General features: G+C 43.8%; 1 protein-coding gene across 3 annotated transcripts in view; it reads right to left on the bottom strand.

Moving 5' to 3' along the window:
* Positions 1-13127, bottom strand: part of LOC108537025 (phenylalanine--tRNA ligase, mitochondrial-like) — a 543711-nt gene that overhangs the window by 65837 nt on the left and 464747 nt on the right. The window contains exon 4 of one of the 3 annotated variants that reach the window (XR_001887689.1): positions 2595-2758. The exons of the other annotated variants lie outside the window; for them this stretch is intronic. The gene's annotated coding sequence lies outside the window, so the exon portion shown is untranslated. The remainder of the gene's footprint in view (positions 1-2594; positions 2759-13127) is intronic. 3 annotated transcript variants of the gene reach the window in all.

Raw genomic sequence — 13127 nt, 5'->3', positions numbered from 1 at the left:
CCCCCCTGACCTGCTCCACCCTGGGGGAATTCTTGCTTATTCTCCAAGGTTCAATTCCAATGGCACCTTCCCTCTGAGGCAGTCCCTAAGATTCCATGATATTTGCCACGGCCACAAGGAATTAGTAGCCAAGCCTTTCTTCCCTGGGCTCCCGTGGCTGCACCTACTGCTCATTCAACTCCTGTCTTCTGTTTTGGACTGTGAGGCCCCTGATGGCAGGGCCTGAGATTCATTCTGTCTGGGGCCCCGAGGCTACTCAGGGACAAGATGGGGCTCTGCGAAATGTGCGCCGGGGGATGGACACATGGACGGAAGGACATGGTTGCTCCACACTGGCAGTGTAGGCTTCAGGATTTTCAAAGTAAACTGCCATGTGCGTTCTGATTTGCCCTTCCCCTCCTGGGGAGGCAGAAAAAGTATTATTCATGCTCCACTCACAAGGACACGAGTATTGGAAAATGTGAAATGAGAGTGAGCCTGATGCTGCCCGGAGTCCTAAACTAGACCCACAGAGACCTGAGCTCTAGTTCTGGCTTTCCTGCAGAGTATTCCGGGTGACTGTGAGCAAGTCTGTGGGCCTGGGCGTTAAGGAATTATCTACATTATCTCTGATCCAGTTGCAATCGTCTACGCCTCCCCTTCGGTCATGTGTTCTTAAGCAGTGAGGCCTGAAGTAGCACGAAGATTTTCAGATGCTTAGTGGCTTGTGAAAGATCCTGGTACCACTTCATTCTCAGGTGCTGAATCTGTTTTTCAAATCTATGTAATACTGGAATAATGGTTGGTCCTTAACTGGTCATGAGAAGTTGTTTTTATGAGTGAAACCTGCATTGCCAGCTCAGCTTGGGGTAGGTCCATGCAGCTAACTCTAGACAGGGATCAACGGGAAACTGCACGGACACATTCATTTCTTTCAACAAATATGGCAACAAGATGATGATATCCAACAGGTCTCTAATAAAGGAATGCAGGAAAAGCACATACAGAAGAATAGAAGTGAGTGAGAACAAGCAAGTGCTTACAGGTTCTGTGCTGACCATGCCTCTGCTAAAACAAAAACAAAATATTTTGGTTCATCAAGATGCACTGGAGAAAGCCGAGATGCTGCTGCTCAGACTATCACAGCTCTGCTGACTGTGACATGCAAACAACAGGAGCCCCATCAACGGACGGAAAGATCATAATTTCTCAGACCACATTAAAGTCTCACAAAGCCTTGTCTGAATGCTGTTCTGAGTGCTTCATTCAGCAACATTTGGCGAATCTCAAGGCTGGAGATGTAGCAATAGGATTAATAGAAGGAGGAGTTGCTGACTGAATTTCTCAGTCCATACACGAGGAGCAACACAGAAAGTTAAAACATGGCCAGTGATTTGCAGCTGGCTTGCCCAGGGTAGCCGCTGAAGGCCTCCTTCAAAAGCTAAATATGGTCTTCCTTGTAGGAAACCCAACAGTGGATGTAGCCACGAGTTTAAAGGAACCTCCCTGGGCTACTATCAGGACTCTCAGGCAGGGTAAGTAGCACCTGCCAACCAGGCCCAGCGAGCCTCCAGTCCATAAGAAGTCAGCAATGCTGCCATGGAATGGGAGAAGGCCCTAGAGTAATGGGGACGGCACTGGCCGACTTGAACATTAGAACTACTGACCACCAGCATACTATGTGGGAGAGTCATGATGGTGATCAAGACACAGCCCCTGCCCTCAGAGAGCTGTCGTCTAACACAGGAGTCCCCAACCCCCAGGCTGTAGACCAGTACCAGTCCGTGTCCTGTTAGGAACCAGGCTGCAAAGCAGGAAGTGAGTGTTGGCTGAGTGAGCATAACCACCTGAGCTCTGCCTCCTACTAGATCAGTGGCAGCATTAGATTCTCATAGGAGTGAGAAACTTACTGTGAACTGTGCAGGCGAGGGATCTAGGCTGTGTGCTCCTTATTAGAATCTGATGCCTGATGATCTGAGGTGGAGCAGTTTCATCCTGAAACCATCCCCACCCACCCCATCCATGGAAAAATGGTCTCCCACAAAACTGGTCCCTGGTGCCATAAAGGTTGGGGACTGCTGCTCTAACAGATGGAGTAAAACAAATATGTCACTGCTGATCACAGAGGACTAAGATAACAATCACCAACAAGGAGAAAATGGCAAAGTGAGGTTGAGGTTCAGAGGAGGCAGCAAGCGCAGGCAACTGGGAAAGAAGGGGTGGCTTTGTGTGTGCGATTGCATTGGAGATGGGCATAAGCTCAAAAAGCAGAGATGGGGAGACACAGAGGGGCGAGCTGAGGGATGGGTGCATGGAGGTGTTCAAGAAATGGGAACATTCCAAATGGCTAGAGCAGAGACTATGCAACTAGGCAAACAAAAGGAAATAACATTAGAAATACGATGGGACCAAAAGGGCAGTGAGCCACAGGCGAGACCCCGGGGTTTCAGTGGGCAGAATGGGGAAGCACTGTGCCCTCTCTAGCGGTCAGGTGTCAAGGCTGTCATCGAAGGGGCTGGCTGCACGGCAAATTCAGGGTGAATTGAGGCAGGGAGACAGGCACAGGAAACCAGTTACTGGTAGTTACTGAGCGCCTCTTCAGACCCTCAACCCACCTGTGTGAAGAGCCATACTCTGTGGCTTCAGCAGAACGCAGAGCAGACCATCTGCCAACTCGCACACCGGAACTGCTCTTCATGGCGCATGCAGCTCACATCACATGGCCTCCACGCTGTCACTTAGCAGAGGAATTTTGCCAGCAGCTCACTCTGCTTTTCCTCTGAGCATGAAGTCAAGAAGAAACATGGGAATTTTCTAATATTTCACTACTTATAACTATTAACAAAATGGCAATTTCATGATTCGAACTATATTTTCCATTTAGTTTATGGCTTATTTGGTCAGATTGCAACTTGGACCAACTTTTACAAGTATTCATGGTACTGCCACAATTCTGGTCATTTCTCCATCTTTAATGACAAAAGTGCAGCCTTTCCCTAACAAAGCACTGTTACTTTCATTCATTCTGGAAAAACCCGATAGGTTTTGAGAGATGGCTGTGTTTTATGTTAATAATAATAATTTCGATAACTATAATAATGACTGCCCAGATAGCACATAGACATGTACACAGCATGCCACATGTGTTACCTCATTTACGCCTCACAGCCACTCTGAAGTAGGTTCTATTATCATCTCCATTTACAGATGAGGACACTATTTAGTGGAATTCCACAACAGACAACTACCAAAGGCCAGAGTTCAGTGCCTCCGCCGTGCAAGTAAGTTCAAATTTTCAGATGTTCCTTATTATACTTCCGATTTGTATTTTTCTTTTTGGGCTGTTTTTATAAAATCATGACACTTATAGATTCACAATCCACAGACACAATAGAAACTTAATTATTACCACTTGCATATGTCTTGAGTTCTAGGATTTATGCATTATTTTCACTTTTTTTGGATGTCAGTGAACCACTTTGAACTGATCCAACCATTATTGCAAAGGGAAATCTAGCATATGTATATATCAAAATGTGAATGAGACAAAATGCAGTTGCAGAGAAATATATCTTTTACTTAAATGTTAGCTGAAAAGTGACCAAGACAGTCCTTGCAGCATATGAGCAATATATTTTATCATTACTCTGAACTGAACGTTTATCTTCCCCTCAAATTCATGTTACAATCCTAACCCCCAAGGTGGTGGTATGAGGAGGTGGGGCCTTTGGGAAGTGATTAGGTCAGGAGGGCACAGTCCTTATGAAGGGATTAGTGCCCTTATAAAGAGGCCCTGGAGAGCTCCCTTGCCCCTGTGACATGTGAAGATGCAGCAAGAAGAAAACCATCTATGAGCCAAGAGGTGGGCCCTCACAGACACGAAATCTGCTGGTGCCTTGACCTGGGCCTTCCCAGCCTCCAGAACTGTGAGGAATACGTTTCTGTGGTCCCAGCCTATGGTGATTTGTTACAGCAGCCAGCATGGACTAAGACGACCATCATGAAAACTAAGCTGACCAGCATTGGCATCTCACCCCATCTCCACCGCCGTAGGAAGGAAAACCCACCATTATGTTTTTAAAGCTCACTAAAGGGAGGAGGCGACACAGGAAGGAGGAAGAGGGAGGAAGGAGCTCAGAGAGGGAGAAAAACGGCTGGATCAGGGGCAGTTGAGGAGGCACAAACTGGAGAGGCAACAGAGGTTGGAGGATCCTAAGAGAAGGAGAAGCCAGAAACCCAGGCCTGTACAGCATTTTCCAAGGGTGGCAGGGCCTCTGTGGGAGAGCTCTGGGATACAGCGTGGAATGAACAGCAAGAGCTGGAGCTTCTGGAGCCCTAGTGAAAAGCCCCTGTGTCCACCTTTGCACGGAAGCAGAGGAGCTGTCTGCCTTTAAGACTCTCAGACCAAGATGGTAGGTTGAGAGGGCGTTTTCCCAAATGTTCCGAAGGCCTTCCCCAAATCTGGACTGTGTGTGGGTGGAGGGAGGGAGGAAGAGGTAGTGTGAAGTAGATGAAATCAAATTTAGACAAATAGAAGGTGGTGACATTTCTCACACCCAGAGTTGTGGGATAAAATGTGTATCTGCTATAAACTGTTACTAAGAATACAATGGGATAGCTGCAAAAATCACAACTGATCTTACACTTCACATTTCCTCTAAAATTACCAAGCCGCCAGCGGACCCACTAGTTAGCCCACAGAGACCACTAGGGACCCACAAACCTTATTTTCTAAAATAATGTACTGGATCTTAAACAACTGGATCTGAAACGCCGGGGCTTTCTAGCACCCAGCGGATAGTGAGCGGACAGTGAGAAGGCACCCAACAGCACCAACTGTGTTTGGTTCCGGTTGTCAAGTTGGTGACTTCAGCATCACAACAGTGTGAAAATCTCCCATCCCTGAGGCTACCAGAGGTTCATCATTCTTTGGAACCAAAACGTATAATCCATAAGGCTTGACAGCTATGTTTGCTTTTGACAAATGTCTGAATTTTACTTAAAGAGGATTAAAAAAATAATTCGGTTCCATGAAAAGTATTGCCTATGGAAGTTTTTGAGCTTGAAAATTTCAGACCTAGCTTCACTTCGAAGCAGAAGGATCCCATAACACTGAAAGGTCAATATCCGTAAAATAAAAGCAGTGCCTGTGGGAGTTCCACCCAAGTCCCTTCATATGAAATTTCCTGGTGTCCCTAAGTGTGAACACAGTGACATCCCAGGGGGTACAGGAAAGACAAGCCCCCCCAAGACCCTGTCCAGGAGCCCTCCGAGCCTGGGCCTCTCCCCTCATTCTCAGTCCTAAACGTTTGGGGCCATGTCGGAACCTGAAAGGGAAAGGAAAACGAAAATAAAATCTTAGTGAGCTATAAAACCCAAGGAACCAGAATCCTTGCATGAGTTTTATTTTGCTGCCTTATTTCATTTTAGGAAATGTGAGATGAGTGTTTTACAAAATAAAACAAAACTCCCTAAATATGACTTTGGGACAAGTTCCAGTCTAGCCTGGAGCTCTTATACCTTTTAAAGTTTACAGTAAGAACTGACCTACACTAATCCATTAAATTAGCGAATTGACTTTCCACCAAATTCTAGAAACATTATGGATTACAGCTTATTAGAAAACATTTTAATTATCAAGGAAAATTAAAGCTATATTTTATCTATTCTAAACATGGCAAAAGTACACATAACACTTATAGAAGGATAAGAAGAATAGAAAGTAAAAGTTAAAAGTTCACTTTTTTTCAACAGTGAAGAAAAATGATACTGGAAATCTGGTTGAGCATATAGAGTTTGCTAAAGGAACACTTTGAAATACTTCGCTTTCTGGTATCCTAGTTAAAAAGCACAAAACAATCTCTAACAGGGAGCAAAATACTAAAAGGTGTTTTTCCCTTGCTGTTGCTCACATGCTTACCCTGAATGAAACATTTAAAAAAGATACATATCGGCCGAGGTGGGTGGATCATGAGGTCAGGAAATGGAGACCATCCTGGCTAACACGGTGAAACTCTGTCTCTACTAAAAATACAAAAAATCAGCCGGGTGTGGTGGCGGGCGCCTGTAGTCCCAGCTACTTGGGAGGCTGAGGCAGGAGAATGGCATGAACCCGGGAGGCGGAGCTTGTAGTGAGCCGAGATCGCGCCACTGCACTCCAGCCCGGGCGACAGAGTGAGACTCCGTTTCAAAATAAATAAATAAATAAATAAATAAATAAATAAATAAATAAATAAAAAAAAAAAAAGATACATATCATTGGTTGTCAAAGTACTTTCTATAAGCTACATCAAAACTTCTAGCTGGTTGGGAGAGGGGGGAAAGGTCAAGAACAGCAGTACAGTAAAACAGAAGTCAGAGAAAGGCTTGACAAAGTTACGAAATAGCCAATGTAAATTTGAAAACGGCATGAGAACACATCTGTAATATCGTGCTGTATTTTGTATCTGACGAGCCACCCATCATTTTCTACCTATGTTATCGCTCCCAAGATCTATTTTAATATTTACCGTATATGTTAATAAAAATGAGTGATGGAAAGCATCACGACTCAACCACATGCCATGAGCAGCCCATTAAAGCACAAATAACTTACCAATAAAAAATTCTTATTAGACTACAGAGAATTCCAATTAGCCTTTTTATTTACTAACATTATCTTAGAGTCAACATAAAGTTAACCGCTCCCTGCTTTTCATTTAGTTCATTCTAATGACTACTTCTCTGCATCTCTACTGTTCGTTTAGGGACGAAGATGGGGATAATGAAAACCAAAAGTCCTGCCAGCACTAACGTTGTCAAGCCTTGATATCGGCACTTAAAACAACTGTTTGTGAGAGAGAACCTGGTATCTGGCTTCTGACGTTTCAGTACAATCTTCTATTCTGCCCCTGGATGATGTCACTGTTGTGTGTGAGTCCTTGGTCCCAAGAATAGCCCAGCACAGAGGCGCCAGTGCATGCTTTCATACTCACATTCATATGGACATAACAGGACTCCTGCACTGCACGCTTCCCCCAATGACACACGCCCCATACCTCCAGGCTGTGCATAGGCAATGCGCAGTGGCAGCCCAGAGGGAGAGGTGATTTACGGTGGCTCAGGCAGACACCACTAATACCGGCTTTTCATGTGTTTGACCAACAGCCTTTGCAGAGATGTGCACACAGGGCCCTCACTCTCCAGGGGCTGCTAGGGGCTGAGCCCGGTAATCCCAATGACTTAGTGGATCCTGTGCCTCCCAAGGCTGGCGCCCACGGTGACTGCGCACTTGTCACAGACTGGCAGGCCATTTGTCTGCTGCAGCCCACCAAATCCCACAGATCCTTCTGGACCCTTTGCAGCAGGCTTTTCATACCTTGAGTCTTATTTAATGTTCACACGAAAAAGCAACTGCTGCTTGCTGCGCTCATAAAAGTCTTGTTAGAAATTAACACCTTGCGCGAATAAAAACATCAAGTAAAGTATTTATCTGAGGTCGTTTGGAAAAGATAGTCCCGTGGGTAAGGTTTTACAACAATAGGTGCTGTAGTGACAGAGGAGTGCTCTCCAAGACGACAGGACTCTCTGAACTGCCGGTGTGCAGCAGAGCGCGGCCCATGTGTGCAGCCTCATTCCACTGGGAAAGGTAATAAAGGGGTCAAGGATCCTGCTTTCTGTCTCCAAAGTCAGGTGTCTCTCAAACATGTGTCACTGATCACAAGTGGAGGTGAAGCAGTGAGAGTAATGAAAAGCAGTTGCGGCTACGCCTATAATCCCAGCACTTTGGGAGGCCGAGGTGGGCGGATCATGAGGTCAGGAGTTCGAGACTAGCCTGGCCAACATGATGAAACCCCGTCTCTACTAAAAATACAAAAATTAGTTGGACATGGTGGCACACACCTGTAATCCCAGCTACTCGGGAGGCTGAGGCAGAAGAACCCGGGAGGTGGAGGTCGCAGTGAGCTAGTGAGCTGAGATCACGCCATTGCACTCCAGCCTGGGTGACAGGGCAAGACTTCATCTCAAAAAAAAAAAAAAAAAAAAAAGCAGTTGCCACTGCTACTGCAAGATATATATATATATCTCCACAGTTTATAACTCCCAAAGTTAATGCAATGAAACAAGCATATTCTTCCAATTACCCATGATATTTTTGATGTTCAATAAGACTACAACAAAAAAAGATACATAGTGCCACAGTAAGCTGTCATCTGGATGAATCAAGCCTTACATTTTATTAATCAGGAAAGCTAAATGTACAATTGAGTAAATGCATGTATTTATGTCTCTGTGACTTGTAGTCGTGGCATTTTCAAGGAAAAATTTAGATGCAGTCATCCTAGGCCCTCTCCAGTCATGAGAAGAAGGCATGTACAATGCCTGGTGACTTCTGCTAATAGGCTAAAGCACATTATATAAAAGCATAGAGCGTTTGGGGACTGGAGGTCAGTCTGATGTAGTTAGAGTGAAAGACGGCACAGGGAAGGTTTGGGAGCCATATATGGGTGGTTGGGAGTGTCTCCTGAGTTCTTAAACTCCAGAGTTCTCAAATTCTCACCCATGATAGTCACCTGAGAGCTTTAAAGGATCTTGGTGCAAGGCCCCAGTCCAGACCTGGAAACTGGGACTTGGCAGTTTTTGAAGCTTTCCAGGTAATTCAACTGTGCTGCCAAATTTGAGACCCAATACTAGGCATAAGTGCTTTTCAAACTTTAATGTTTGAGATCTCGACCAGCCTGGCCAGCATGGTGAACCCTCATCTCTACTAAAAATACAAAAAAATTAGCCGGGCGTGGTCGTGGGCGCCTGTAGTCCCAGCTACGCAGGAGGCTGAGGCAGGAGAATTGCTTGAACCCGGCAGACGGAGGTTGCAGTGAGCTAAGATTGCGCCACTGCACTCCAGCCTGGGCAACAGAGTGAACTCCATCTCAAAAAACAAAACAAAACAAAACAAAAAGAAAAAAAGAAAAGAAATCTCCTGTTATCCTGTTAAGATGCAGACTCTGATTCTGCAGGTCTGGGGTGGGGCCTGAGAGGCTGCATTTTAGCAAGACCCCAGCTGATGTTGATATTGCTGGTCTATGGACAAGTTTGAGTTGCAAAACTATAGAGAATGGGAAACCTCCAAATATTTCTGTGTGAGGGAGTGATGTAACCAAAGCTGAACTGTGCAAAGAGGAATCAAGTATCCCTTAGCGGAAGTAGACTTCAAGGGGAAGGAATGAGGTAGGAGACCATTAAAGAAGTTGCTGAGAGAGAACAAGAGATGGGCTGGGAGAAGTCTGAATGGTTCCTGGTAGCAGGCTCCCTGTGGAGAAGTAACCCTATCACATCCCACACCACTCTACAGGGGGCTGTTGCTACGGGGTGAGCCGGTAAAAGACCCTACCAGGATCCCAAAGACCCTGTGAACTGTAGTCTACTTAGATATACAGTCCTTCCCAGCAGTCTGAGTTACCCACACAGCACAGTGCCTTCCCTCTGCTTCCAGGCACATGGAGGAATTGCCTGTGCCCGCGCCTTAGCAGTTGGCAGGGCACGCAGGTGGTGTGGCTTCGTTCCCTGCAGCCCGGCAGCCCCAGGAACAGCCGAGAGAGTAGATCCCCCACAGACCAGCTCTGCGTGTGAGAATCATGTAGAGGGCACCCCACCCACACACGGCCAGAGTGAGAAACACATTTCTGTTGGGTGAATTCAGATACTCTCAGGTCATTTCTTACTGCAACACTAGCCCGGCTGACTCTGACTGTTACACTGATCAGCTGGACCCACACCCTGTGGGCCGGTTCCAGGAACCTGGCAAAGGTGATCTGAGGCCTGGCGGGCCTGCTGGAGAACTGCCCAGATTCCATTTTATAAGGGGGATATGGCCTGAGGACCTCGATCCTAGTAACTCACCTAACCTCCAGGACCACTAGCAAAACTTGGCAAGACCCCACATGTTAGAAGGGTGGCCTCAGCTCCTGAAGCTTGCCTTGTGACATAGTTTGGATAGTTGTCCCTGCCCAAATCTCATGCTGAATTATAATCCCCAATGCTGGAGGTGGGGCCTGGTAGGAGGTGTTTGGATCATGGGGGTGGATCTGTCACGGCGTGGTGCTGTCTTCGGGATAGTGAGTTCTCACGAGTTCTAGTGTGTGTGGCACCTCCCTCCCCCTACTCTCTCACTTGCTCCTGCTTTCGCCATGTGACGTGCCTGCAGCCCCTAGGCCTTCCACCATGATTATAAGCTTCCTGAGGCCTCCCTAGAAGCTGAGCAGATGCCAGCATCAAACTTCCTGTACAGCCCGCAGAACTAAGAGCCAATTAAACCTCTTTCTTTATACATTTAGCCTCGGGTATTTCTTTATAGCAATGCAAGAACAGCCTAATAAATCTTGTGAGTAAGATATTTCCTAAGTCAGTGCTGTTGACCGTGGTGCTTTACCGTTTCTTCCCTCGTCCTCCCATATCAGTGAGTGAGAATCGGACATCATTTTTGGCTTTCACTTCTGCCGTCTACTTCAACCCATGCTGCATTTTCTACATTGAGTTCTAACTAAAGAGCATGACACAAACTGTTAAGAAAATTGAAATAATACTGGATTTTTTTAAATTAAAAAAACAAGTGTTGCTTTTAAGTTGAGGATTTAGCTTGATATTCTTTTCAGACCTCTCACTTCATGCCAAACCAAAGAGAGTTCCCAGGGCTCTAATGTCACTCAGCTGAACTTCACCCTGAAATGAGATATTTGAAGTCTGCAAATGAATGCAAAACAGGTTCTGTGTGAACAAGGTATTAAAATAGTGACCCGAAACGACTTCAAAGGTGAATCAACAATTTTAGTTATATCTCATGATTTTGCCTTTGTTTGTTGAAAGCCATACTTATTTCTCAAGTGAATAACGAGCAATGTCCTAGAAAAATAATCTTCTTGCATCAGATAGGATCAGGAAGTGGAAAGAGTATTGTATTGGATACTTGTTATTTTTAAATTGAATTAACGAAAAAATTAGACCTCAATTTTTTCTTTGTAAAATGAAGGAGTTAGAAGTCTTTCATCTCCAAAGTTTTATGCAATGATGGTTTAAGATTCCCGTCAGTGGTGGATGTGACTCTAACTTGGCTGAAAATCTGAGTATTTTTCAAAGGAATTCTCAGATTTCTTATACATTGTCAAATTCTCCAGCCATCAATCTATTTCCTTTACCTCTTATATAACTCAATTTTAAAAAGACAAAAATCATTCTAATCAATCATCAGTTTGGCCATCAATCTGCTCTCTTTGCTTAGACATAATCTTGTAATTGTTATCTGTATTTAAATTTGTAGCCTGTTAAAAATAAAGCCCATGTGAGCTTACTGGTATTTTCCAAATTTTGACAATGAATGTGTCACTTTGTAAATAGAAAAAAAGGTATTAACATATACATGGAATTGGATAAGATTTCAGAAAGTATCTTTCCAAAAAAACTATTTTCCCTTATTTCTGCTAGGCTGAAGAACTCATCTAGCTAGAGAAACTCACTCCCAAGAGGTTCTAGTTGGTTTTGCTAAAATTTTTATTATCTCTACTGCTTATTAAGTCACTGATATCTGTTCTCTACGGTTGGATAAGTTCTATCTGTCAACATGGGATGATTTACTTATGCTGCTTCCTGCAAACAGGGCCCTAATAAATGAATGTCTTCTACACTGTATTTTTAGAAATTAGCATTTTACTATAAAAAAAGGTATGTTCATAGTAAAAAATTTAAATCGTATGCATATGAACTGCAAAGTAGACAATACCTTCAGTTCCAGTCCTCAGTAGATAAAAATTGTTAATGATTTCCTTTGTATCTTTATAGATATTTCCTATGCACAAAAGTCTACATGTTTATAAAACAAAAAATGGAATAATTTATGATATATTGTATACCTTAGTTCTTTCAATATATCTTTGTCGTCTTTACTTAATGGTGTATAGAACACTTTATAATGGCTACTTGAGGGGGCATACCTATTGTGGAATATTTAATTTCACATCTCTACTTGCTACACATGAGATCCAGAGCAAAAATAAAAGGAAACAAAACAAAATATATGTGCCGTGCCCTATAAAAAAATCTTAGCTGGGTGATACTTAATGAGACAAGCTGTATAAAGTGCTAAAATAAAAAACAAGATTCAAGTAAAAAATAACAATAATAATGGCTACTAGTGTTTGGTAGTATAAACATTCTATAATTTATTTAATCAGTCTTCTATTGATGAAGTTTCTGGCATTGCAATGAATACTGCAGTACCCATATCTGTGAATATCTGTATTAAAATATTTGTGGAATAAATAAATGCTGAGTCCAAGAGTATGTGTATTTTCAGTTTCAATATAGAGTTGTACCGATTTGCATATCCACAGATAATGCAGATGGAGGATACCTGTTGTCCTGCACGCTTGACAGCACTGAATATTATCCACTTCTAAAATCTTTGTCAAACCTACAGCTGAAAATGTAATTTGCAGCAAATTATTTGTATTTCTCTAATCATGAGTGAGGGTGAGCATCCTGTCCTATGTTCACAGCAGTCTGTATATCTCGTGCTCACTGACTGTTAAAGAGTTCTTTGTTATGTTTTAAAAATTGGCCTTTTATCACAGCCTGGCAGTCTCCTTCCCCACCCCACTAGTTTGTTATACATCCCTGACCCAATTTTTTGGTGCAGTTTGTTCAGCAGAAACCTTAAATTTTTATGTGGCTAAATTAATCACTCTTTTCCTTTATGGTTTCTGACTTTCCCACTAGGTTTACTTTTCTAAGAAAGGAAGAACTGCTTCTAATTTAATCTCTATAATCAGCTGAAAGTAGACAGAGAGGCTGGGTCCATCACTTACATACGGTGTGACCTTCTACCAGTTACTCATCCTCCCAGAACTTCAATGTCCTCATCTGTAAAACTGGGACAGTAAAAGCTCCTTTAAAGGATCATCGTCAATCCCAAATAAAATAATGTGGTTACGACTGCGTGTACGGCACACAGGAAGTGTTCAGTAAGTGGTGACTTTACTTCCCCAAGACTGTAAACACCATCATCACTTAACAGCTCCAGCAAATGAGTCATAGACGTGTGGCAAATTCCTGTTTCTCTGGAAGGGAGAGAGAGTGCTGGGAATGACAGCATACGGCCCGTGGGCCAGTCCCTGGCT

This window comes from Rhinopithecus bieti, unplaced genomic scaffold (genome assembly GCF_001698545.2).
Source record: "Rhinopithecus bieti isolate Rb0 unplaced genomic scaffold, ASM169854v2 scaffold_14232, whole genome shotgun sequence".
Taxonomy (NCBI): Eukaryota; Metazoa; Chordata; class Mammalia; order Primates; family Cercopithecidae; genus Rhinopithecus; species Rhinopithecus bieti.
Note: the sequence above shows the minus strand (reverse complement) of the source record. Positions and strands in the feature narration are given on the sequence as shown.